Below are 27,477 nucleotides of genomic sequence, written 5' to 3' on the forward strand. Positions count from 1 at the left end.
CTTGCTTCATTAATATCTTAACCTCTTCTATATATTCAATCTTGCACATATTTGTACATATTAGTGTTGTATACATACATTGCATCTAGTATGCGGCCTTTCAATAATTTATTTGGGGTACTTCCTCTGTTGGGAAAACTGTCTAGTGCGAGCCCTTTTATAACTGATTTTTATAAATTGCCCATTAAAATGGTGTAGAGTGATCCCTTTCAATAACATTTCTTCTGTTGTCTCTGATAATGTAAATATTTTATCTTGGCATATGTAAAAGAGCTGACATTTCAATGATGTCTCCTTTACGATAGTTCGTGTCAATTTGGAAATGAATACGTGCGACATATTTTAATTTTAAGGGTAGGTTGCCCTTTCAATTTAAATGCATTATTTTCCATTCTGGTAATTAAGGAAGCTTGAGTTGGATATCTTAATTGCTACTTAGCAATCAATGTAATCGAGGTCTATGAAATGCATCAGAAACGAATCTATGGAATACATCGCTTGAAAATGTGTCATGATCGGCCCTGTTTTTTTTACATAAATTAGCGCGTGCAGCAGATGTTTATTTGTGGAGAATGGCTGTACAGTACGGCGTCGTGACTACCGATAGGTTATCAATGTTTATCTACGGCATGATTCCCATAGTTTTTCCAGCTCTTTTTAGCGCGGAGACAGCAGCGACTCAAATTCACGCTTGTAGTCGTTGGGCTCGTGGAAGATCGCAGGATCGAGGATTTCTCGCCGTATAGATTAGGTGGGGCTAAATATCACGAAGCTTTTGACTTATTCGCAGCACACTAACCCTTTAGAGCCGTGCAAATCAAACATAAAAAGAAACATGTTCTTTACTGACTTACGGCGACGGTAGCTGACAACGCTCTTGAGAACCACGTGGTACTCCTCCGTTCTGTAAGCTTCATTCCAACGTTGAAAGCGCGGCCGGCACGTTTCATTATTTATTTCTTGTTGTTAAACATTTGCTTGGCACTACAGACTATGAGTATGTATGAGCAACCTAAAGTCAAATTTGGGGGTTTTACGTGTCAAACCTACGACGGGCATCTGGCACGCCCCTGCGGAGGACTGAGGATTAATTTCGACCACCTGGGGATCTTCTGACGTGCAACCGAAAGCTCGGTTACACGGCGCCTTCTCCGGAATAAGCCTCCGTCATATTGCGGGCACCTCGGTCGGGTGTATGAGCAACCTGCCCATGCAAATACGTAACGAGAACGATTGTGCTCCCTGAATGCATGAAGATGATACGGCCGTCGTCTGCTGGTTCTCCTTGTTTTCTCTAAACTGCGCGCACGTAGCAAAAAAATAAATAAATAAATAAATAAATAAATAAAAAGAAAGAAAGAGAAAACAGTAGAGAAGGAGAAGGAGAGATGTCGCTACCTCTTGTTTTCCTGCAGCGGGTGACGTATTCGGAAAAGCTTTGTGAAGTGATTGAACGGGACAATATTGTACATTTGATTTGCTCGTTTCCATGGATGTCCAATTGCCTGGTTTACGGCGAGAGGTAAAGGGAGTAGAGTTCAAGGTTTAGGCAAACACTCTTGAGTGATTAACGTGTTAAACAAGAGCCGGCTTTCATATTCCTTACGCAAATCGGATGAGCAAATCCGGGCATTGACCGAAGATCAACGCGTGCATCACTGAGGGGTGCTCACCTAAACCCTGAACCCCACTCGTCTCTCTAGCCGTAAACAAAGCGATGTGAAATGCGTGCCAACACGCCCTGGCGACCCGAAAAGTTCGCCTTCACCGGAAAGATGTCTCTTCGACCGGCTTCACACCACTCGGGGTTGGTACCGGAAGGATGTGCCCTTATACTGATCGATGTCAGTTACCTATCGCACTCAAAATTCCAATACGATAAAGTTTTCCTGTTTGAGATGCCTTGCCTGCTAGTCCTGCAAACTATTTTTTTTTTTTAAATTTGTGTTTGGTTATACATGTGGTGTTCTTGCTGGCATTCAGATACTTCCTTGTCCGCTGGTGATATTCGAACGAATCTAGGCCTCAAAGATTTGGCAGTAGCTAATTTGAGCCGTGCATTTGAAACCGAGAACGATATAATTGCCTTTCTGACTAGATTAGAAGCCGAGGAGAACAAGCTTCTTCAGGTAACTCAAAACATTAAACTAAAACAAAAAAAAAGCTGATGAACGCGATCGCCGCGATTAACACAATGATAGCTAAGTTAGATCAAGAACTTAGATGGTCAATGAGCTAAAAATGACGCGAACCAACTTAAAGTCGCACCTTATGAAAATTCTAAAAATACCAACATAATTTGCTAAACTAACAATGACCCCAAAAACTGTCCGAGAAAGCATTTTATGTTTTTTTTTGTTTTTTGGCTTACCGTACAACCCAACTGAAACATTACACTAGTCTGAACGTACAGCTCCCAAGCTTGTTTCCGGGGCTCTGCGTGTACCACTGGAATATAGCTTGATCTAGAGTCACTGCATGTTCCCAGAGTACCGAAGCTACCGAGCTTCGTTTGAGACCGCAGCCGCAAGGCAGCAGTCGTCCTCCAGCCCATCCCCAATATGGCGCTGCCCTGTGCGGTCGAAGCGACGCGAGTGCAATGTAGCCTTCGTTCTCGTGCGAGCTCTTCAATCCACTTTCCTCGTCCTCCCTTGCTGTGTCGTCTCTCTCTCTCTCTCTTGCATCGGAACACACCGAAGTTGAGTGTTAGTCGTAGCGTGTGAGGCGCAAATTTCGAAACAGCACCAGCGCAACCCGAGCGAGCAAGCGAACAGGCAATTTTCTTTGGTGAACCAGATGAGCGGCTCCTTGGTATATATAAAGAAAGAAAACTCGAGAAAATCGAAGCATCTTTCGTTGGGTCCTAACTCATCGATGACCAGAGCTCCCAACCTTGAGTATGCGTTGTTACGCGTAAACGTTTTATATGTGTTTCTTTGTTGTTTTGGCCCCATCCCCAAAATGGCCAAGTGATCACTTCCGCCACGAGCTAAACCAGCCAGTAAGAACAAGATTCTGCGGGATTGACTTCCGGTAAGTAGAATGAATAAACTTCGGTACTCTGGGTACATTCAGTGACTCTCTAGAGTCACTGAATGTACCCAGAGTTCCGAATTCCCTGCACTCTACTTACGGGAAAAAAATTCACCCACCCGATGCACGTTTTCGATCAAACTATAGTTTGATCGAAAACGGGCATCGGGTGGGTGAATTTCAAAATGGTGAACAAATACCCATTGTAGTGCGTCTCAATTGAACAAAAATCAAAGCAGCGATTCTTTTTCATCGCTCCTAAGCTAGAAGGACAGAAAGTTTAAACGAGCGAAGATGATTCTCAACTTTCTAGGCTTATAGGAGGCGCAAAATAGTTGTCATTTGTATGATCGTCGTGAAACAGTAGTACGAGGTCGGGTCTGCGACGCGTCACTAATCCTAATTTTTTAAATACGGGAGATATAGAAGCCTCCACTTATGCGTTCACGTTAGGAAAGTGTAAGCGAGGACTCTCCCGATTAAGTGATCATCCAAGAGCTAGGGAGCGCTATCTTCACACCGCGGTACCACCGTCGCCGAAAGGTATGAATACGCAAAAGTCAGTTTATGCCCGCAAGCACCTGCTCGATCCTGGGAAAAAACACAAATGATATATTCATCCCCATGTATAAATCTAGAGATTGCAACTATCCATCTAATTACAGCTTTCTTGTAAGCATCTTATCGTAAGTATTAGAGCACGTCATCTACTATGAAACCATTGACTACCTTAATAACTCCACATATTTTCACGCTCACCGACCTGGCTTTAGAAAACATTTCTTGTGAATTCCGCTGTTTTAATTTGTAACATACGTGCATAATACCTCCAATGACTCTAGTAATGTGCATGCCATTTTTATTGCTTTAGCTAACGCATTTGGTACTGTGTTCCTCATTAACGTTTACTTCAATAAACTTCTCAACAAAATTTTAATATTCATGTTGTCAGTTGCATTTTATCATTTCTTACTAATCGTGAGCACTCTTTTTTTGTAGATGGTACCTCATACCCCGCCAACACGGTGAAATCTGAAGTTCCCAAGGGCAGCGTCTTGGCACAGCTTCTGTTTCTCGCCTACATAAATGACCTACGTTCACTAATCTCGTCACTTTTGATGTTTTTGCAGACAACAGCGTTTCATACCGCTGATCTTCCTATCTTAGCAACTCAGAGATTCTTCAACGTGGCATTGATACATTGATGGAATTCTTACAATGACAAATAAACAGTATGTTTTTAACATCAAGCTAATTTATTTATTGTTCTTAGGACTACTTTTCTGTCTACTCTATTTTTACCGCTTCTAATTAATTTGTTCCTTCACATAAGTACCTAGGTATCACTTTCATCAAAGGTCTTACTTAGCACGCTCACTTCATTAACTTTGTTATCAAAGCACCAATAACACTGATTTCTTAGGAGACATTGTTACTTAGCACAACAGAACGTACAACAGACTGCATATAAAACGGTCGTCCGATCTAAACTAGTATATGCCAACACAATATGCCCCCTCCAACAGCAATATCTCATAAATAAACAAGAGTCCATACAAAACAAAGCCCCCTGCTTCATTCATTAGAATCAGTCCACAAAAGCATGCATATCGGAATTCAAGGCGATTTCTAACCTTGATTACCTCGCAATTTCCCTCGTGTTAAAACTTTTGCGAGTTTCATTTCAACACGCTATTGTTCATGCTCGCCTTATGTAAATCTGCCTTGCACGTTTCTTTTCGCCACAATCACTGCTTAAAAATTGCACTTCTATTCGGCCGCCCACAAATATATTCCAATACTCTCCTTTTGCTATGTTTATTGAATATTGTAAATGCCTCCTTAACGATATGGCTACTGAAACTAACAAATCCATTTTCTGCAAAAAAAAAATAATCCTGTATTCGATGTTTTCATGTATATTGCGTCAAAAACCAATTCATGTTAATGCTTTCTTGTAATTCCGGGTATCGCTAGAATGCAGTTAAAATAAGAAGTGCTCAAACTTTTTTATAGTCCGGTTTAAGTTTGTTGCCTAATCTTTGTTGTCTTTTTTTTTTTTTTTTTTTTTTTTTGCCAAGGCTTCCCCCCAAGGTATTCAGTGCTTCCATATAATACGTTGGAACGACTGTCCCTGAGGGTTACCTGGCAACGAGGCGACAGGTGCGGACGGGAGCGAAGTCAGCCAACACCTTACAGGCAACTCTTACAATACCGTATTGTCGGAACGATATGAGGCCTTTAATTAATCATGGCGAAATCAAAGCAACGAAGAAGCGGTGGCATGACGAATCCTATTATTATGCTCGTCTCAGTGGACTGGGCCCTTGCCTCTTATTACAGATTTCACGAGACCTTCCTCGGCACGAGCCTGTCAAACACCGACTACGACTGGGTGTCGCCTATGCGCAGTCTTTAATGTAGAAAATGGGACACGCAAGAATATCAAAGTGTCCAGGTTGCGCATGTGACGAAACCATCACTCACTTGTTATGTGACTGCACGATATATAACATTGAAAGATAATCCCTCAACAATGCTCAACAATGTAAACAGAAATAATATTAAAAAAGTACAAAAGCTCTCTCCCAGCTAGGATCCAGTACACCAGTTCTGAATACAGGTGAGGATTGTAGTGCAGGATTCATTGAACTCTCGATTGTAGCAAATGTTAAAATAAAAATAAATTTTGTAACGCGACGCTTATCTATATTGATATATATGTTGGCTCCTTCCATGTTTCCAATCCCAACATTGTAGTAATAAAAAAATCAATATATTAGTTATATTCCTCACTGTATTATAGAGGTCTCATGCTGGTACTTTTCCACGTTGTTTTAATGTATATTGGTTTAGCACAATTAACTAATATTGTCGCGGGTGGTGACCAAAACAATAGATAAACAGGAAGAAATAAACGTTTAATGTGGCGAACTTGTGCCAAAAAATACAAGAAAACGAAAGATAATAACAGAGCGTCGCGGGCGTCGAAGTTGGCGAAGCGGCAGGATCGAGCGCTGGGGCGAGACTGAACGCGCACTTTCGGGAACAACAAAAGCAGGGATAAGCGATAGAAGTTAAGTCTGGAACAAGAATAAACGAGAACTTTCTAGAGGTTCGTGATCGAGCGTTGCTTTCTCAGCCCTGCGCGCGGCATTATCCCCCCTTTAAAAGTGCATCGTCCCGATGCAACATAAAACACAAAGCAACAACAAAAGGATAGCAGAATCGTGAGTCACAGTTCACGGTTTGACGAGAGTTCAAAGTTCTATCGTTCGTAATACGGCTTAAGGCGCACGACGTGGACTACTTCGGGTCGTGGTTGGCGTCGTCTTGATGGTCTAGTTCCGTCGGGAAGAACCTCGTAGTTTAAGTCCCCGAGACGGCGAAGAACCTTGTAGGGTCCAAAGTAGCGCTTGAGAAGCTTCTCGCTGAGACCGCGGCGCCGTATTGGTGTCCAGACCCATACCCGGTCTCCGGGTTGAAAGTGGGCGTCACGCCGGCGAAGATTGTAGCGGCCGGCGTCGACATGTTGCTGGTCTTGAATTCGTAGTCTGGCTAGCTGGCGGACGTCTTCTGTCCGTTGAGCAACCACCTGGGCGTCATCGCTCCCGTCGTCGACTGACTCGTGCGGCAGCATAGAGTCTAGCATAGCCGTCACTGCCCGGCCATACACCAGCTGGAAAGCCGTCACTCCTGTGGTCTCTTGCACTGCTGTGTTGTAGGCGAACATGACGTAGGGCAGCACTTCGTCCCAGGTCTTGTGCTTCACGTCGACGTACATAGAGACCATGTCGGCGATTGTTTTGTTGAGCCGCTCCGTCAACCCGTTGGTCTGCGGATGGTATGCCAGGGAGTTTCGCTGGTTCCGAAATTCTTTCTGAAGAGCACGCCTCCCCGCAGGGCAAAGCTCGGTAGGTCCCGAGAAAAGACCCGTGGGACAGAGCCTCCTCGACCTTCGAGGTGGTTGATCACAGTGCTAAGTTCCGCGTCGTCGCGTTGCAGTGCCCTCATGTCGGTAGCGTTAACTGCGCCTACAAAACGGGAGTCGTCATCGTCGTCGGCGCCGGAGATTGGAGGTTTGACTGGAGCCCTAGACAAACAGTCAGCGTCATTATGCTTGCGGCCGGACTTATGCACAATGGTTACGTCGAATTCCTGCAGTCGAAGGCTCCAGCGGGCGAGGCGTCCGGACGGATCCTTGAGGTTTGCGAGCCAGCAGAGGGCGTGGTGGTCTGTGACCACGCGAAACGGGATCCCATACAAGTAAGGGCGGAACTTGGTTATGGCCCAGACGACAGCAAGACATTCTTTGTCGGTCGTTGAATAATTTTGTTCTGACTTAGACGGTGCCCGGCTTGCGTAAGCGATTACTCTCTCTGCCCCTTCTTGTCGCTGAACGAGTACCGCACCGAGACCGGTATTGCTGGCGTCCGTGTGGATTTCAGTCTCTGCCGACTGGTCAAAATGTCCGAGGATAGGGGGCGACTGGAGCCTTCGCTTGAGTTCGCCGAACGCTTGCTCTTGCTCCTCTCCCCATTGGAACTGCACGTCGTCTTTCGTCAGATGCGTCAGCGGTGCAGAAATTTGCGCAAAGTCACGAACGAAACGTCTGTAATAGGCGCACAGCCCAAGGAATCTTCGAACGGTCTTCTTGTCCGATGGCTTCGGGACCTCGGCGACAGCGGACGTCTTTGCGGGATCAGGGCTTACACCCTGAGCACTCCCCTAGTAAAAAAAATTATATGAATTTTTTTCTGATATGTTTATTGGACACCTTTTTCATATCAGAACTTATTATTTCATATCAGTTTCCTATGCCGCATATCAGTTACACTAGGCTAGGTGGCGCTAGGTACCGCCCAATTCATGTGCTGCAAAAATATATTTATTTACTCACGCCACCATGTAGATACATTACGCATACCACTAGCATCAGTTGAACAAATACATTGAGGGCATATACACATACACGGCACAACAAACATGAATACAACAGCACACCCAATAACTACTTCGGAGCTCTGCGTTTCCGCCTTTTATACAGGTCGTTTTGTAAGTACGAAGTTTTTCGGTGACCTCCTACGCAATAAATAATATTTTCAGCGTGTTGGATTTTTTTCAGTAATGTCGTACCTCTGAGAGTATTTAGAACGGCTCAGGGGACGAATCTCCTAATAAAAAGTAAACGCTCATGCCGTAATTATTTGAAAGCCAGTAAATCAAGCCGCTCCACTGCGGTTCCAAGTCACGTGTTTGCTTTCCCGCGCGGCACGTCGTATACTGAAGAAACTTATATGAATTTATTTCTTATATGTTTATTGGACACATTCATATCAGTTGGCAAATGTTGCATATCAGCTCTTATATGTCGCATATCAGTTTTTGGGTATTTCATATCAGTTCTTATATCGCATATCAGTTTTTGGATATTTCATATCAGTTGGCATATGTTGCATATCAGTTCTTATATGTCGCATATTAGTTTTTGGGTATTTCATATCAGTTCTTATATCGCATATCAGTTTTTGGATATTTCATATCAGTTTCATATGTCGCATATCAGTTTTGAGATATTTCATATCAGTTCTTATATAGATTCATATACTTTTTTTCAGTAGGGTCACGACGTGGTCCAAGAATTTCAGCTCACCATAGGCGAACCGACACTTGGAAGGCTTGAGGGTCAACCCAGCAGCCTTGAAGGCCTGTAGCACGGCTCGCAGTCGTCTCAGGTGCTCGTCGAATTCGCTTGCGAACACCACAACATCGTCGAGGTAGACGAGACAGCTTTGCCATTTCAAGCCGGTAAGGACGGTGTCCATAACGCGCTGGAAGGTCGCCGGCGCTGTGCACAGCCCGAACGGCATTACTTTAAACTCATACAGTCCATCCGGCGAGACGAATGCTGTCTTCTCACGATCTCGTTCGTCGACCTCAATCTGCCAGTACCCGCTCTTCAAGTCCATCGACGAAAAGTATCGGGCGTGGTGCAGCCGGTCCAGGGTGTCGTCGATGCGTGGCAGCAGGTAGACGTCCTTTTTTTGTTACGGCGTTCAGTCGGCGATAGTCCACGCAGGACCTAAGAGTCCCGTCTTTCTTTTTCACCAAGACTACCGGTGAAGCCCACGGACTGCTTGAGGGCTGGACAATGTCGTCGTCGAGCATTTCTTGTACCTGCTGCTGAATGGCTTCCCTTCCTTTCACGGAGACCCTGTACGGCGGCCGACGCACAGGGAGTGCGTCGTCATCAGTAATAATCCGATGTTTCGCAAGCGTCGTTTGGCGCACCTTCGACGACGCGGGGAAGCACTCACTGAAGTCGGCGAGAAGGTCACAAAGTTGTCGTCGTTGTGGGGCTGGGAGGGACGGGTCGATGTCGAGCTCTGAGGACGTGACTGTCTTGTTCAGTGTCGGAGAGGCGTCTTCTGAGATTACGGCTATCGCGGCTGAGTCTTGAATTTCCTCGACGTAGCTCACAGCTGTACCCTTTGTAAGGTGCTGCGACTCTTGACGGAAGTTGGTGACAAGGGCTACGGTACGCCCATCCTGGAGCTCGGTTACGCCTCTTGCAATGCCAATCCCTCGTCCGAGGAGAAGTTGGACGCTTCCTTCCAGCAGTGCTACACCGCAGGTGGCTCCTTCGGTCCCGACGGGCACAAAGACACTCGACAGTGGTGGCAGGTTTATGTGGCTGGCGAGGACTTGCACTGCAGCTGTCGGTTTGGAATTTTCCACCGATAGGACAGGCTTCCGAAGCGTCAGCTTGTTGTCCGCAAGGTCGATGATGGCACCGTATTCACACAGGAAGTCCATCCCGAGAATGACGTCCCTCGAGCAGTCTTGCAGAACGACGAACTTCACAGGGCATGTTTCGCAGTGAATCTCGACGCGAGCGGTGCATCTCCCGACTGGTGTAATCAGGTGCCCTCCGGCGGTTCTTATTTGTGGTCCATCCCACGGCGCCATGACTTTTCGAAGGCGGCGGGAGAGCCTCCCACTCAAGACAGGGTAGTCTGCTCCGGTGTCCACGAGTGCCGATGAGTCGAGGCCGTCGATAACAACGTTAAGGCTGTTGGACACCGAAGCAGGAGCGTCGTTGTCATGCGTAGCGTCGGGAGAGTGGGAGCGCTCCGTCGTTCTTGGAGGCTCTTTGCGTCGGTCGTCTTCGGCAACTTCACCTCCAGGGGTTGCCGCGCCTAGTTTCCCCGGCGAGGAGCGGGGGGCGACAGGCTTTCACGTCGGGGTCGGTGCATCGGCGAGGCTGGACGTCGTGGCGAAGGCGATCGGAACTCTCGGCGGGACGCAGGCTCGGGGGACTGAGGTCGTCGCAGGTACTCGTCGACCTCCCGAGGGCGTTCACCATACCGGGGCCGCGGGTCGTTTGGGTGGAAACCGCGCAGCCCAAGTCGACGGTAGGGGCAGCTCTGGTAGATGTGGTCGGCTTCCCCGCAGTGGTAGCAGAGCGAGTGTCGATCTGCCGTCCTCCACACGTCGGTCTTTCGCGGCGCAGCTTGTTCTGGGCGGACATGCGCCCGATCTTCTTGGCGTCGGGAATACTGCGGCACTGGAGGCTCACGTCGGGGTGGCGTCGTATACTGGTGAGCTGGGGGCGATGGTCGTCGGGTAAGTGGGGCGCAACTCAGCGTGGGCGGTTCGGGAGTAGCGCCGACGAGAACTTCTGGCTGCACCGCCTGATGAATTTCGTCCCGGACAATTTCGGCAACTGAGGGCTTAGCCGGGCTTGTGGCAGCAGGTAGCAGCTTCCTGACTTCCTCCCGCACGACGTCCCGGATAATCTCGCGGAGGTCCGGGCTGTTGCAGCTGGACGTCTGGAGGGCAACGAAGCCGGGACGTCTCTGGTAGTGCGAGGCCCGTGCGGGAAGGGCACGTTTGATGTTGGTGGCCTCAGTGATGAAACCTTGGACAGTGGTAGGCGGGCTCCGCACGAGGCCCCCGAAGATGTTTTCTTTCACGCCCCGCATTAGGATCTTTAGCTTCTTTTTTTCTGGGGCGTCAGGATCCGCGCGGCTGCTCAGTCGAAGAACATCTTCGACAAAGCTAACGACGCTCTCATTAGGGCCCTGAACCCTCGCTTGAAGGAGGTCTTCGGCGCGTTCTCTTCGGTGTTGGTTGGTAAATGTCAGGGTTGGTGACCAAAAACCATAGATAAACAGGAAGAAATAAACGTTTAATGTGGCGAACTTGTGCCAAAAATAAAAGAGCACAAAAGATAATAACAGAGCGTCGCGGGCGTCGAAGTCGGCGAAACCGCAGGATCGAGCGCTGGGGCGAGACTGAACGCGCACTTTCAGGAACAACAAAAGCAGGCATAAGCGATAGAAGTTACCTTACGGCCCACCACTGGAATCCTATTGACCGCGCCCTTCCGGCTCGCGGCGCCCGCCTAAAAAAGCCGGCGCCTTCGCCCCCTACAACAGGCCTGGTCTGTACGCACCGGGTGGGATTACCGAAAGGTTAAATTCCCAATCAGGGGAATCCACAAGCACCTTGGTTTGGTCCCCCCGATACCCGCACATGGGTGGAAGCATGTAGCGGGGGCCGCGAAACCTTGAAAAAGGTCGCCTGCAGTTTTCTTACGGCGAAAGCCAGCTGTCTGACCCTTTGGGAGGCCATCAATGGCCGGAAGGCCCTAACGTCAGCTGAGAGGCGGCTGCAACGTGGGAAAGCACCAGCAGAGCCAAGAGGCAACTGGCGACGAGGGAGTAAACGGGCCAACGTGAGACAGCGACGACAGTTGGACGCCTGCTTCAATTGCGGACAGCGTGGCTCGTTCCGCAACCAGTGCCCATACCGTCGTCCCCGTGAGCAGAGCCAGAGAAATCATAGAGGCCAGTGACACTGAATTTGGAGCTCTAACCGCGGAAGGCCGCGGCCAGCCTCAATAGCTGTGAGTCGTCAGCAATGCTCCCTTCTGTCTGTCGATTCGGACCTACGGAGCAGGATATCAACCCACGCATGACAATTTGTTTCTTGACGTGCCTTTTGCTTCACTGGCCGACACCGTTTCGGAAATTCTACTTCTAGGAGACGTCGTTTTCGAGCGATGGAAAAGAAAGGAAGTAATACTTCGTTCTTCGAGTACGCTTTTGCAATTAGCGTCCGGATCACCGCTTAGCGCAGCAGGCGCCATAAGGCTCCGAATATTTTTAACGAAGAAAAAAGGCGTCAGGGTTTTTCATCTTCCCAGATTGACCGTTTTTATTATCTTGGACCGAGACGTTATCGCAGGCGAAATATTTCGCTCCATTTTGCTTCTGGCGTCTACCGGCTGGGCAACCAGCCTGACATCACCACTTTTCCACAAATCAAAATTTGGGAGCTTTACGTGCCATACCAGCGAGGGTCAACTGGCCTGCCCCAGTGGAGAATTGAGGACTAATTTCGACGAGACCTTGTGAAGTGCAACCGGAAGCTCAATTACACGCTGCCTCCTCCGCAATAAGCCTCCGTCAGATTGCGGGCACCTCGGCTGGAATTCTAACCGGCCATTGGGGCATCCATAGAGAGACGCTTTGTGTCAGAGCCACTCAGGCACTCCCTTTATCCGGCGAAAGTACTGCATCACCGGGCCACCCCTACAAGCCCACTTCGCAGCGCAACCTGCTGCTGCCCAACCTGCCGGCGTCCGAGACTCTGCAGGAGTGTCCAGTTGCCAGCGTGCAGAAGCGGCAGCTGGAGACCATCTTGCGGCCGAACACAAGGATGTTAACGGAAGTCCCGGGCAAGGCCAACGTGCTGCTGCATCGCATTGGGACTTGTGACGCCAGGCTTTTGCGGTGCAACCCGAGACCTCTCAGCGTCCTCAAGCGAGCCCTCCTGGACGCCTTTCTACAGGAGATGCTGGACACCGGAGCTGTTTCAGAGTCCCGGGCTCCAAGGGCCTCCCCCGCAGTCTTGCCACCAAAAAAAGACGGCTCCGCGCGCCTCTGCGTGGATTACCGAAAACTCAACGCGATCACGGTGAGAGATTCCCCAGACAGCACACAGTATTGGGCCAACATTAGATTTGATGTGGCAAAGAATGGCCCAACAATGGCCCAACAATGGCCAAACTGAGCCATATGTCTTCCAATATTGGAGCCACGTTGGCCAATATTGGACTCTCAGAGTCAATGGCTTTCCGATATTGGATTTATACTGGTCAAAGTTGGTTAATATTAAACCATGAAATTTTCTTTAGACGACTTAATGGCGCTTGATGCCACCAAAGCCACAGGCCTCCAACCTTTGAATCTGCATTAGCCGGCTATAGAGGGATGTACGTCTCTCGACCTATAGACTCGCAACCATCCCATCTCTTTTAGCCGGCTCAATGGTGTTTTATATCGCCTAGGCCAGCGGTCTCAAACACATTTGAGTGTGGGGGCAGATAGACCAAACCGGAAAGGTCGAGGGCCAACGTGGGATGGGATCCCTGCAAGGCTTCCGGAAAGGACTTTCCACCGCAACCCAACTTATCAAAAGTGTATATGACCTTTCTTATACAATTAATTCTCGCGGTCAAACTAACGTAGTGTTTTTGACTTCGCGAAAGCGTTTGATAAAGTGTCGCACTCTAAGCTATTACTGAAAATGACGTCATTTTTAAAAATCTAGCCGCCACAGAGTGCTTTTCGTCGTATCTTCTTCGAGAGAACAGTGTGTAGAAGTTAAGAGACACAAGTCTAGACTTTCACCGGTATCTTCAGGGTCCCCAAAGGAGTGTTTTGGGTCCCCTTTTGTTTTTAGCATTCATAAATGAACTGCATAAAGACAAAACCGTTCCAATCAGACCATTTGCAGATGACTGTGCGATATACCATAAGATAAAAACTCCAGATGACCAGGACGAATGAAATTGTAATGTACAAAAAATTCAACACTGGTTTGATAATTGGCAGATGGTTTTAAATCTTGAAAAACCAGTCGTTATATCAGTATCTAAAGAAAAAATATTTTAGCATACTACTATCACATTGACGGCGTCAGATTTCAAAGAGTAAAAGAACATAAGTACCTAGGTTTAGTTATTACACGTGACCTACGTTGTAATACCTACATTGATAAAGTTTGTCTTAAGGCCAACAATGCACAATGGTGCCTCAGGCGAAACCTTACTAGTGCAACTCCGGAAAGAAGAAGCCTGGCTTATACAGCCCTGATAAGACGGATTATTGAGTACGCGAAAGTTGTATGGGATCCACATACTGTAACGAATTGCCATAAATTTGAAAAAAAATCCAGCGACTTGCTTCCAGGTTCATCTTTAACAAATTCGGCCAAGCATTTTCTCCTCCAAAACTGCGTGAACTCGCAATTTTCCCAACTTTGGAATCGCGGACTAAGTACGAAAGATTGAAATTCCTTGTCCAAATTATACATAACTTTATAAAGAACAACAAATCAATTTACTTCGAAACCAGCACTAACAAATCCTCAAGGCATCGCCATAGCATGCTCATTCGGAACCCATCTGCACGAAATGATTGTTTTAAATTCAGTTTTTTCCCTAGAACCACCAAAGAGTGGAATATGTTGCTTGATTCTGCTGTCTCGTGAGCATCCCTTAATGCCTTTTTAGAAAGTATACATAACATTGTCCAATGTGACAGTCCTGCAAAGCCATACTTGTACAAATACGGACCAAGTTTCTGCTTTCTTGTGAAATGTTAATACCTGTGCTGCTTTCAGTTTTGTAACTTTTTTCTTGTGCGCTTTTAAATGTACAAAGCGGTGTTGTGCAATCCACTGTCTTGTTTAATTACTCTTTGTATGGTGGTTACTTTCATCTTTTATTTTTGTATACCCACTCCTGTGATAGCACAATGGGCTGAAAGTATCAATAAAGGAATGAGTCAGTACTTATGAATAAAAGGGGGGGGGGGGCGTTAAAAAGATTTTGAAAAAAAGACACCTCGTGCTCAATGCTTTTTCTAAACTCACTGGTTTTGCCGGTGACAGCGTTAAAGTTGCTTTGTTCATATGACTTACGACGGGGAAAAGTTGAGCTTGTTGGTGATTCATATTTGGGCGAAACCAGCTGAACATACAAATGCAACCATTCATACAAAGGATAAGAGAAAAAATGCGATTTCAACCGCTGGACTACCAATTGTTTAATAAATCTTCTTCCTCTACAACTAGCTTGTTTGTTCTATTTTTCTTCGTCATTTATTTCTGCGTTCGGTACTTCATGAGAGACTCTCCATCCACTAGCTTATGCATTCTCGTCGATTTTTTACTTGTTAGAAGTGCTGTCGCCTCGCAGGAACATTTCCTCTTTTTTTGGCCAGGGAGACTGATGGTTAACTAACGCACTCCTCTTCTTTAGCTTCTATGGCCAAAGTCTCCAGCACCTCGCGAGCAAACTGGTTTCTGTTGCGCCCCAAGATGGTGACATGCTCGAGGTTGGCCTTGCACGAGCATGCGCGACAATGTGCGGCTAGGTTTCCTTCTGTCGTCAAGATTATTTTTTTTTAATTGTTCGCATGTTCCCGTGTTCTGTCATTAATGCAGCGCCCCGTTTGACCGATGTAGCAACGCCTGCATGCAAAGGGAATGTTGTAAATGACTTCCTTTTCACACGTGGCGTATTTGGTCTTGTGATTGGTGCCGCATACAGTTGTTTTGTTGACTTGTGCCTGGTTGACTTTACGGCACATCGAATAAGCTTTATTCGGAGCCGAGCACACCACTTGTATTTCTTGTCGGCTCGCATTCTTTTTTAATCTATGTGTGATCCGATGGATATACGGGACCACAGCAAAAGGTTTACGTGTCTTTTTTGTGTCGTGGAGTCAATATGGTCGTTAGCCTCCTTGATGTTTAGGCCTCTTCTTTCGCATATGGAGGCCAATATTTGTGGGGGGTTGCCAGCAACCTGAAGTCTGGATACTTGTGTGTGGAAGCTTCGAGTGATTTGATGTTCACAGGACTTTTTTAGGCTGGATGACAGGGCTGTGGTGGCTACTGCCTGCTTTACGGTTTTGGAATGCTCTTGGTTGAAGGGAAGGAACCCTTTACCCGATCGAGCTTGATAGCTCCAGCATACATGTCTTTTTTTAATTCTAATGCCAAATCAAGATATTTGATGGTTCTCCTTATGGGCAGCTCATGCGTGAAGTTGAGGCCCACGCAACACTGTTGGAACCCCTCAAAATGGTATTTAGGCACCCGTCATCATGTTTGCAAAATTGTCCACATACCGGAATATTTCAGCGATTTCCGATTCGATGAAAACGGTGCAACGACGGGTCGAGGTGCCAGACAACCCGAGGTGCTTCTGTTCCCTCACTTTCCCCGTTGTCGCGCTGTTTTGTTTTCTTAGGGGCTGAAAGGTGTATTATGCTGAGCATAGCCGAATTAAATTTCCGCCTGCTCTGCCGACGAAACTCAATTCAGCGGTGGGTAAAGACTATTTTTCCTTTTGATTGGGTCAGTGATATCAGGTTTAACGTTCTTGCGAAAATGTGCTTAATTGGTTAGTTAATACTTGAGAAACTGGGGTTTTGGTGTGTGTTTTTTTTTCGAATACTATGTCGGGGCTAAACACTTAAAACAACAGTTTTCCCCCTCAATTTTCAGGTTTTTTTCTGCGCCCTCGCATCCCTAGTCACAGAGGGTCGTTAAAGTCCACTCGCCTTTCTATCAACCCTTCGAACTAGCCCGCTAGTTTTCAGCCCCTAATGGGCATCGTTCTCGGTGACAAGACGTACAAGTTTGCGATAGCATACATGCCTGATGCCGTTGTTTTTTTCCCAGGTTTTCAAGGAACACCTTTACATCTTGAAATTGTCCTCAAACAATTGCAATCTGCCGGCTTGACTGATCACCCTAGAAAAACGCAAATCGCTTCTCCGTAGAGCAACATTCTTAGTTTCGTAGCGGACAACGGAGTTCTCCGTCCGAACCAGGACAAGCTGCTTGCGATAACGAGCACCCGCAGCCACACAGTGTCAGAAGCTTACAACGTTAACTACGAATGACTGGACTGTATCGCCAACTTATCCCACACTGCGCCGAGTTCGCTAACCACTTGAATCTGCTTTTGCGCAAAGGAGAAAAGTGGCGTTGGGGGCAAGAGCAACAGGACGCTACCCTTCGGCTCTCAAGTGCGATAAATGACGCCGCTTCCTTACACCTGGCGGATCTTGACCGAACGTTTGATGGTGAAACAGAGGCAAGCGATACCGGCCTAGGCACCGATAGCAAGCAAAACATGAGGTTTTAGAACTGAATCCCAAAGACGGGATCACACTGCTGGCAATGAGTCTAAGACAAAACTTGGCAGGCAGCATTCGCACTATGGATATTGCGGTGAGTCGTGTCTGCAGCCAGTATTTTGTATTGTGAATGGGCTGTGTGGCCGCGGCTTAAGGGACCACTACAAGAAAGCAAAAGACGTCGGGACAAACACCTCTTCTTCCACCGCTAAACTTTCGCGAAGTGAACGCTACAACCTCATTCTTCGCCGGAGCATCTTTGTTCGGCAGCACAAAACGAAACTCAGAAGGCCACGACACCCACTCTCCTTGACCACTTCAACAAAGACCTTCAATGTCATCATCACTCAAAACCGAGGAACCCGTCGTAGTTCAGAGCCTACACAAAACGAAGTCTTTTTAACAATGCTCCGGTGTTTTTGTAATGTTAACAATTATTTTATCAAGCGCTTGTGATAAATGTTTCCTGGCAATTCTGCAGAAGCACTTCCGTACGGCAAAGCGGTACGCGATTGTTGCATTCAACTACATTTTTGATATACTTCAGTGTATCTGTCTTTATGTTTTGTACAACGTTTGTGTTCTGATAAGTGGTCCTTTACACAACCTTCAGTTTGCCTGATATAACACAGGTTACAATCAAGAAGTACCTTGTACACAATTCCTGACACACACTCAACATCATGTTTTTTGTGCTTCACAAAACCTGTGTTGAAGCAAAGGGGGCCATCTGGACCAGCCAATAGCCTGTGCGAAAGGATATTCTAACGTTCAACCTGTTGGCTAGTGTATTGATGTTGTGCAAGAATCTGTGAAAGTAGGGAAAAACTACTCGCTTCAAAGGTTTAGTATTCTTTTGAACTTATGTCCTAAAATGTACTCCCTAGGATTACTTGTAACTATGAAGCGCTATATAAGGCAATAAAGAGATTTACTAATCGAATGAAAACTGAACTTTTGAACTTCTGTTTTGACAAGGTTTCTAATTATTCTCACTTTTGCACGCTTTGAGTGGTAGCAACTGGAATGATGAAAAGGTTCGCTGAGTATTTTCCATATTCTAGACAAAGACCTGAATTAGTTTTAAGTTTAAGACCCGGGTATTGTATGTAACCGCCCCTCGGATTTTCTAAGAAAAACTTTTACTCGGGCGCGCTTTTGCTCACATATTTTTCAAGAGATTCCCCTAAAGAGACGTTCGTATATCAAAGCAAAACATCGTCAGCGTACTTTGAACCTAAAAGAGTTTTGTTTAGAGCGAAATGCCTCGTTTCCAGAGCACCATTATCTCAACAGGGGAGAAACTTCAAACGGGTTGATTTTGCTTGTGGGCGGAGCTTCGAGACCTTTTTTGACTTGTCAGCGACTATAGGACGCCTCGTCATCGACGGGGGTCGTCTTGTTTCGAAAGTCACGGACGTTAGGCCAGCCTGTCGCGTGCCGATTCGTTGCCGCTTTGCAGTTTGACGAAAGCGATTGGGAGGAATCGTGCCCGCCCAGGCAAATCAACGCGATCCCAGCCGCTTATAGGTTGAAAACGCGCGCTCAGACTGGAAGAAAAAATCCGCTTTCAGTGTGAACGCGCTGTAAGGCCCGCACCCCTTTTTCTTCCGGCAACCCCCAAGCGCCAGCGGCAGAAAGTCCAAAGTTTGAACTAGGAGAGCAGGACACCACATGCCTGCTGAACTTCACGGAGGTCTTATGCCGAGGGAGACCTGTCCTCACTCATACCTGTGTGGCAGATTATTTATCTTTTTTTTACTTTTATCTTTTAAGTTTGGAATAAATCGTACTTCTAGACTATTGAAGTTTCTTAACACCATGGTGGTGTGGAGCTTAACTTATGTGGGACGAATATTATACCTACACTAAAGGTGGAGACGGGTTTGAATGACACTTACCGAGATCATAGGGGAGATCACATGGAATATCACTTCCTGAGGATGCGAAAAACAAAAACTCAAAACTGGAGGCAGTAAAGTGGAACACTACGTGTGAACAAACTTAAAAATAAATGATATATAAAACTTTAGAGATATGTTCCTGCAGATCGAGGCAACCTCGCTGATCCCCCGAAGACCGCATTTACAAGTCACAGAGGATTGTTAGAGTTTACTCGCCTTCATTACAGTCTTTCAAACTCGCCCGCCATTTTTCAGTGATAATGGACATCATTCTCGGTGACAGAAAGTACAACTTGGCGATATCTTACATGCATGACGTCGTTGTTTTTTTTCCTCCAGTGTTTCAAAGAACACCTCTAACATCTTAAGATCTTCCTCGAGCAGTTGCAATCCGCCGCCTTGACAAATAACCCTAAAAAAATGCAACTCGCTTCTCGGCAAAGTAAAATTCTTAGTTTTATATTTCACAACGGAGTTTTCCATCCGAACGAGGACAATCTGCGCGCGATAACCGAGTCCCCGCAACTACAAAACGTCAAAAGCTTGCAACCCTACTTAGGATTGGCCGGATTATATCGCCAATTAATCTCACACTGCGCCGAGATCGCTAACCCATTGAATCTGCTTTTGTGCAAAAGAGAAAAGTGGCGTTGGGGACAAAAGCAACAGGACGCATGGGTGATAAATGACGCTGCTTTCTTACACCTGCCGGATCTTGACCGACCGTTTGTTGCTCAAACAGACGCAAGTAATTTTGGACTAGGCAGCAATATCAAGCAAAACAGAAAGTTCCAGAACTGAATCCTAAAGCCGTTATCACACTGGTGGCATTGAGTTCAAGAAAAAACTTGGCAGGCTGCATTCGAACTATGGATATTGCAGTGAGTCGTGTCTGTAGCCTGTATTTTGTATGGTGTATAAGCTGTGTGTCCGCGGGTTAAAGAACTACCATAAGAAAATAAAAGAACGTAGTGACAAACTCCTCTTCTCCCACCGCTAAACTCTTGGCCCCCAGTGAACGCTACAACCTCATTCTTCATCGGAGGAACTTCGTTCAGGAGCACAAAACGAAACACAGAAGGCCACGTCACCCAGTCTCCTTAATCCCTTCAGCAAAGAAGCTTCAAGGTCGCCACCACTAAAAACCCAGGAAACCGTCGTAGTTCAGAGGCTACACAAAATGAAGCCTTCTCAACAGTGTTCCCGTATTATAGTATTTTAACTATTATTTTATCAAGCGCTTGTGATAACTTTTTCCTCGCAGTTATACTGAAGCTCTTGCGTGCCGCACAACGGTAAGAAGGTGTTTCATTAAACTACATCTTTATATACTTCGGAGTATTTTCCTTATATTTTGTGCAACGTTTGTGTTTTGATAAGCGGTCATTTATACAACCTTCAGTTTGCCTGATATAACACCGGCCACAATCAAAAGGTACCTTGTACAAAATTCCTGACACACACTCAACATATAGTTCAATGAGCTTCTTCGCAAATCTTGTAGTTGATAAAGCAAAGGGGGTCATCTGAATCAGCCTATAACCTGTGCGAAAGGAAAGGCTAACATTAAACCTGCTGGCTAGTGTTTTGATATTGTCGAATGTTCTGTGAAAGTAGGGAACGAATACTCGCTTCGAAGTTTTAGTACTCTTTCGACCTATTGTCTTAAAGAATACTTCCGAGGATAACTTGCCATTATGAAGCGATCAATAAGGCGATGAAGAGATTAACTAATCAAATGAGAACTGGACCTTTGAACTGCTGCATTGACAAGGTTGGTTTGTTTGTTTGTTTATTTATTTTTGACATAATTGTCAGGGAGGGTGGGACAAAAATCGAAAACAAATCACCTGACTAGGTCGCAACCCCCGTTAAAGGTTCCCAATCATTCCCACTTTATATACTTTGGGGGGCAGCTACTGCTTTGATGAAGTTGTTTGCTGTGAACGTTCCATATTCCCAACAAAAGCCTGCATCAGTTTTAAGTTGAAGACCCAGGTATCGTATGTAACCGTCCCTCGGCCTTTTTAAGTAATTCTTTAACTTGGGACCGCTTTTACCGACTTATTTCTTAAGGCATTCTCCTAAATACACGTCGGTAGAACAAACCAAAACTTCGTCAGCGTACTTTGAACCTAAAAAGCTTTGCTGAGAGCGAAATGCGTCGTTTCCAGCTCACCATTTCCTGGAAAGCGGAGGAACTTAAAACATGTGGATTGTTCTCGTGGGTGGAGCCTTAAGACCGCCCTTGACTTGTCACCGACTATAGACTTTTTCTGCTTACTCTCGCCCCCGACCGCCAAGTAGGCATATCCGGTATGGGCGACGAACAAATAACAAAACGTTTCAACCTGCAGGTAGTAAAGAAATAGAGGGGAGGTAAAACGAGAATGTGTGACGGTTACGTTTATGTCCTAAATGCCTTCTATCGGCGTGGCGGCGCCAAAACAATGTTTTCAACCATACTGGAAGTGAGGATAATTCAAGATGGCGGCGCCCTTGCGAGAAAGGTTTACAGGACGTCTTACCATAGACGGGTGTCGTCTTGTTTCGAAAGTCAGGAACGTGAGGCCAGCCTGCCGCGTTGCGAATTGTTGGTGCTTCGGGGTTTGACGAAAGCGGATGGGAGGAATCGGTCCGGTAGCGGCAGGCGGATCCACGCGATCCCAGCCGCTTTGTGCTTAAAATCACGCGTTCAGACTGGAAGCCGATGATCGCCTCCAGTGTGAACGGGCTATAAGTCCCGCACTCTTTTTTCGTCCGGCAATGTCCATGTGCCAGCGAGAGAAAGTCCATATCCTGAACCGACAGAGCGAGTCACCAGATGTCTCTTTCGCTTCGCGGGTCGCCATATTTCGCTCCGCGGGTTACCGGTCCTCACTTCTATTTACGTGTCAGATTATCTTTTTTTATCTTTTTAGTTTGCAATGTGTAAGTTTGGGATGAATTCCACTTCGAGACAACTGAAGTTTTTGAACACCATGGTGGTGTCGAGCTTAGTTTAAGTGTGACGAATATTATACATACACTAAAAGGTGGAGGTGAGCTTGAATGGCACTTACCAAAGTCAGGAAAAGGATAATGCTTTGGAAAAGCCCCATCTGAAGACGCAAACAAGACAAACTCAGAAGTTGAGGCAGTAAAGAGGAACACTGCGTGCGTAAAAGCTTTCGAAATAAAGAAAAAAAATTATATTTAATGTTTAGAGACACCGGCTACACAGTTTGAAAACAATGAACAATACGATTTCACATGATCTAAGGTAAAGGAGGTTATAAAATGCAATGTGTGTTCAGGAGAACATAAACATTACGTGCTTCACACCAAACAAAAAAAATATACGCATTGTCGGATATCATGTCTGCACTCGCCACCCAAAGTACAGTTTTAGCGACTAAGACCAGATGCCAACGTTTAAGTATTTACCGTCATTTGACTCAAAATTTATACACGATTTTCTAACATTTCAATAAGAAAATGACGAGCAACGGGCCCCACTTATAGATAGAAATAAATGTCGCTACCAAGAGGTATTTTTAGTTTCTTACTGACAATGACAACGATTGAAGAAATGATCTGGTTTGAGCCTGTATCTTTGACATTGATGGAAAATGTGCTGCCGAACATTCGACACTGAGATGCCTGCAGTGGTAGTTATGATTGTGAAAAGTAAGACTGCTCATGGAAGCATAAATTAATTTCTAACGAAACAGCACCATCACAAAAGTTAGTCCGTCCCTTTCTTCGTGTATTTTCTCCTACATTTACCGGGTAAATCAATGCCACATGACCTGACATCAGGAGATCAATTTCACACTAATCTTAGCGGGAAAATTGACGTCACGTGACTTTTGTACTAAGTTTGCCTTTTTCATTTAGCGTGGAAATTTATATAAATAAAGGTTATTTACTCTCTGAAACGACCGTATAATGCCCTCTAAACAAATTTAAACAAACTCTTTAAATCTTGCATTTTATGCATTTTATGACTTTGGAGATAAGGGCAGATGTTAGTGTCTATATTTACTGTTCAAAGCACTTTTTATGACGTAACAATTTCTAATTGTACAAGAGAAGCCTCGATAACCATATCCAATAAAAATTTCCCGCGTTCGTAAAGGCAAAAACGAAGTATCGAATATTGGTATGCGAACGCGAGAGGAGACAAGGGACACCCAAACACACGTCAGAAACAAACAGCGTTCAACTCCACCAAGTTCATTCTCTCTTCCGGCGTGCATGGCCCGCGTGATTTTGACAGCGCCCCTGCCGGCTCCAGCCCATGCTCATCCCTCTGCCCTCCGACGGATGCTCCTTATCTCCTTCTCGTGCAACCTTCCGCCTTTCTGCTCAAATTAAGAGATTTGTGACTCACATTATTGTCGCTACCCTGTATGAGTGAGGCGTCGACCAATTCCCGTCCCATCCGGCAAGGTACTTTTTGATAGCCGCCGCATCGTCCCATCCGGCAAGGTATTTTTAGATAGCCGCCGCATCGTTAAAGATGGGCTTGCATCCCTCGCAGCTATTCACGTGCGCTTTTAGGGGTTCTTTTGATCTATCGTTTAGACAACGCCCTGTCTGCCCAATGTAAGTCCTGCCGCAAGACTGGAATTGAGTATACTATCTCCTCTTCGCATTTGGGAAATTTTTCTTTGTGCTGCTTTGCGCATTAACTTTATGCATAATTTTCGAATCTTTGTTCTTACACGTAAAAAGTGTTTTTCAATCATCTGACAACAGTTTGTGGATGTGGTGAGGGAACCCACGAGTGTACGGAATGGTAGGAAGTCTCTTGGAATCTTTCTGCTTCCTTTTCGCTTTTCTTGTTTGTTAATAGCCAAGAAACACCGTTTTTACTAAACGTGTGGGGTTCCTTGCGCTCCCTAGTCGCAGGGCTTGTTCTTTAGGCTGTCTTCCCCACAGTGAAGACATGGCTTTAACAGTGATGATGAGATGGCCGACTTAGTAATTCCTTGTCTAACGATATTTGAATGCGAGCTTTTAAACGGAAGTGAAGGCTTATTAGATCTCTGCTCGTAGATTCAGCAGGTCTCTGGTTTTTAGTTTTGGATTTTTATCATTGATTTATGAACTGTAGTCTTTCTTCGTTTCCTGTGCCTTATGTGATTTGTAATCTGAACGAATGCCTCTGAAAATATGATGTTACGTTTTCTTATGAATTTCATTTGTGTGCATTACGAGGTAATCATCTACAAAGCGAAAAGTATGTAGGTCTCGTTAAAACACACAAAAGGACATGATTTCGTGGAGACCAGATCATTTAGGTTCTTTGAATCAGCATGGAAACTATTTTGCAAAACACAACTACCACCCCACAAGAAAGCAGGTAACATTGAGAAACCCCAAGGGCCTGGTTTTCTCAACTTATCCAACCAGCATCTGACACCCTAAACTGCGACAGTTCTCACCAAGGACCGAAGTTCAACCCAGCCGTCGTACTGTCTCCTGTCGACATGGTGGCGACTATTCATCGAGCGTCAATCATGGTGCCAGAGACCCAGCGGGACCGATCCGTGAACTCAGAAGTGCGCTCAAGTTGCAAAGAGGGATTTTTGATGCAAAAGTAGAGGAGCTACCTCAACCTAACCTACCTAAACTCCTTTGATCTGCGCTTACTGCAATCAGACAAGGAAGGAGACTTAGTAGTGTTAAGGGATAGAACGTTTAATAAAGAATCATTAAGAGCGGCAAAAAAATATTTTTCTAAAAACGATCAAACCCCTCTCGGGAGACTAAGGAAAGGGTGTGCGAAGTACTGGAAAAGAACGAATTGGAGTCTGCTTGTGCATCTATAAGAAAGGAAAAAAATAACCATCTAAAGGTGTCCTTCAAAATTAAAACTACCGTAATATCCCGAGTCAACGCCTCCTCCTCCTCCTCCTCCCCTCCCCCCCCCCCCCCCCCCCCCCGCCTGAAATTCTCAAAAATTGTGGGGTGGGCCATGACTCGGGTACCGAGCTCAAAAAGTTTCGAAAAAGTTTAAAAATGCGATTTTTTTTTGTTTGTGTATAGCGAAGCTCGACAGGAATCTAGCTGAACTCAAATCTCGGGTTGGTATCTTACTTGCGACTCATTTTACTGTCGAGCAAAATCCACTGCTTCGCGGGTAGCTCGTTTCCGCCTCCTCCGAGCAAGCGCAATTCGAAGCCACGACCGCTGCAGCGTTCGGTCCACCGTGAACGGAAAAAAAAAGAATCATCGAAAAAAAGAAAAAGAAAAGAAAAATCACAAGAAGCCACAGTGACCGAGCAAAGGTGACGAAAGCCGAAAGGAAAGCGGGTCCCCGCTTCCTTTTCGACTTCGGAACCAAGCAAACCGGCAGCCTTTAACCGACGCCTAAAGGGGTGTCCAAACAGGACACTACAAAACGCACGACTCCGACAAATCGTAAAAATTGAAGCGGACGCGCCCGCTTCGTGCCCGCTTCAATTTTCACGACTTGTCGGAGTCGTGCGTTTTGTAGTGTCCAGTTTGGACACCCCTTAAAACGAACCCAGTACAAAAGCACAAATAAGATGACAAAAGCGAAAACCATAAAAAGGCTCTCTCCGCGGGCGCGACCGTTGCCGCGGAAAGCGCGCGCACGCACAAACTCAATGACCTTCGTGTTTGTGCGTGCGCGCGCGCGGCTTCGGGATAACTTTCTGTGGCAGTACAACCGGAGTTGCGGGCGGCCAAGGCCAATCGGGCACCGACGCGGAGCGCAGCCATTGATTGTTCTCAGAATGCAGCCACCGGTTACGCTCTGCGCCGGCGCCCGATTGGCTTGGGGGGGGGGGGGGGGGATGATGCTTTGGGAGAGGAAAATGACGCTTTGTTTCCAGGCTTATACTGCTTATACTGCCGGTAGGCTCACGGCGGTCGCGGCATTCGCAAAGAATGCCTGTGTGTTTGCCCCCTTTGCGGTTTACCGATGGGCGTTTTTTATCTTTTGGGCGAAGACGGACTTTCCGTTAGGAACAAAAGGAAGCGGTGTTCTATAAACGTACTCCGACTTCGCGCGGAGTGGTCGCGACGTTCTCAAAGAATGCCAAGTCGGCCGGAGTAGGTTTAGGACAGAGAAAATCGAATCCAAACGAGGCTTTTTGTTCTGAACCACTTGTATTCGCAGTATTGAGTTAGTCATCCGGTCCGCGTCCTCTTTAAGTTGCGGTTTCGCGACCTGACTTACCTTTTCGGTGAAAACGGACTTTCAGTCATGAACAGAAAAAAGAACATAAAGCGGCATTATGTTATCTCTTTCTCTCCCTCCTACGATCTTTTCTGACCCTATGATCCGCGCGTCCAGGCGCTATATTGCAAACGGACCTTCTGGCCTTTTATTTTTATTTCTTTTTCGGGGGAGGGGGGGGGGGGGTGCGGGCAGGAGAGAAAGGATCGGAAACGTGTCTGCTTTTGTTTGTCAGATGAATATAGGTTCGCTTTCTTATCTTGATTGTGTTTCTTCTACTCACGCATCCTCCAATTTTGGAGTCCTGAAAATGCAAGAGGGCGCCCTTTCTTTTTTTTCTTTTTTTCTGTTTGCCATTTGTGGGGCTCGGAATTGACGTTTTTCAGGTCTGGGCAATGACTCTGTGCTTTTTTTACGAGATCGATTGCCCGAAACGGGGGGTGGGCGTTGACTCGGTGCATTTTACGAAATCGATATTTCGCCCAAAACGGGGGGTGGGCGATGACTCGGGGGTAGGCGATGACTCGGGATATTACGGTAACAACACTGAGAAGCCGTTCAGGTGCATAGCACCCGAAGTAGGGACGTGGCAAAGGCACTAACTACATTCCTTCAAAACAAATAAACTCCCAACGTTTCTCATCCCTTCAGAATCCGCGATTCTAGAGCAGTGGTTCCCAACCATTGAGGTTTCGCGGACCCCTTGTGGATCGCCAGAAATGATGGGGGACCCCACTCGTGCTTAGTGGAAGGTAAATGTAAAGGGAAATTATCCTAATGATTTAATAACTTTATATAACTAAGGGCTTGACTTGTGGCTGACATACACACGACGAAACTTACTCTAAACTTGGAACACTTTTCAATATAACAAGATACAATTTTTATTGCCGGGCTTAACTAATGAGGGCTTCACGGACCCCTAGAATGACTTCGCGGACCGCAAAAGGTCCGCGGAACTCTATTTGAGAATTACTGCTCTAAAGATTGCTTAGAGACTTCGGGCTCAGTTCACCACAAACGGATGGCAGTGTTCTCACTTGACATCAAAAAGGTGTACGTCTTTTTCTGACACGAAAACTATGATTAAAAAAGTTTAATCTGCGATTATTGAGCAAAG

The 27,477-nt window shown here is 46.2% G+C and overlaps 1 long non-coding RNA gene across 2 annotated transcripts in view; it reads right to left on the reverse strand.

Annotated features, from left to right (window-relative positions):
- The window catches only part of LOC120843488, a 51,243-nt gene that overhangs the window by 8,103 nt on the left and 15,663 nt on the right, over nucleotides 1-27,477 (reverse strand). For both annotated transcript variants that reach the window (XR_005716197.2, XR_005716198.1), the window contains exons 3-4: nucleotides 22,225-22,263; nucleotides 19,160-19,195 (exon numbers count right to left, since the gene is read on the reverse strand). This is a non-coding gene — a long non-coding RNA (uncharacterized LOC120843488). The remainder of the gene's footprint in view (nucleotides 1-19,159; nucleotides 19,196-22,224; nucleotides 22,264-27,477) is intronic.

Source organism: Ixodes scapularis, unplaced genomic scaffold (assembly GCF_016920785.2).
Source record: "Ixodes scapularis isolate PalLabHiFi unplaced genomic scaffold, ASM1692078v2 PGA_scaffold13__105_contigs__length_92229423, whole genome shotgun sequence".
Lineage (NCBI taxonomy): Eukaryota > Metazoa > Arthropoda > Arachnida > Ixodida > Ixodidae > Ixodes > Ixodes scapularis.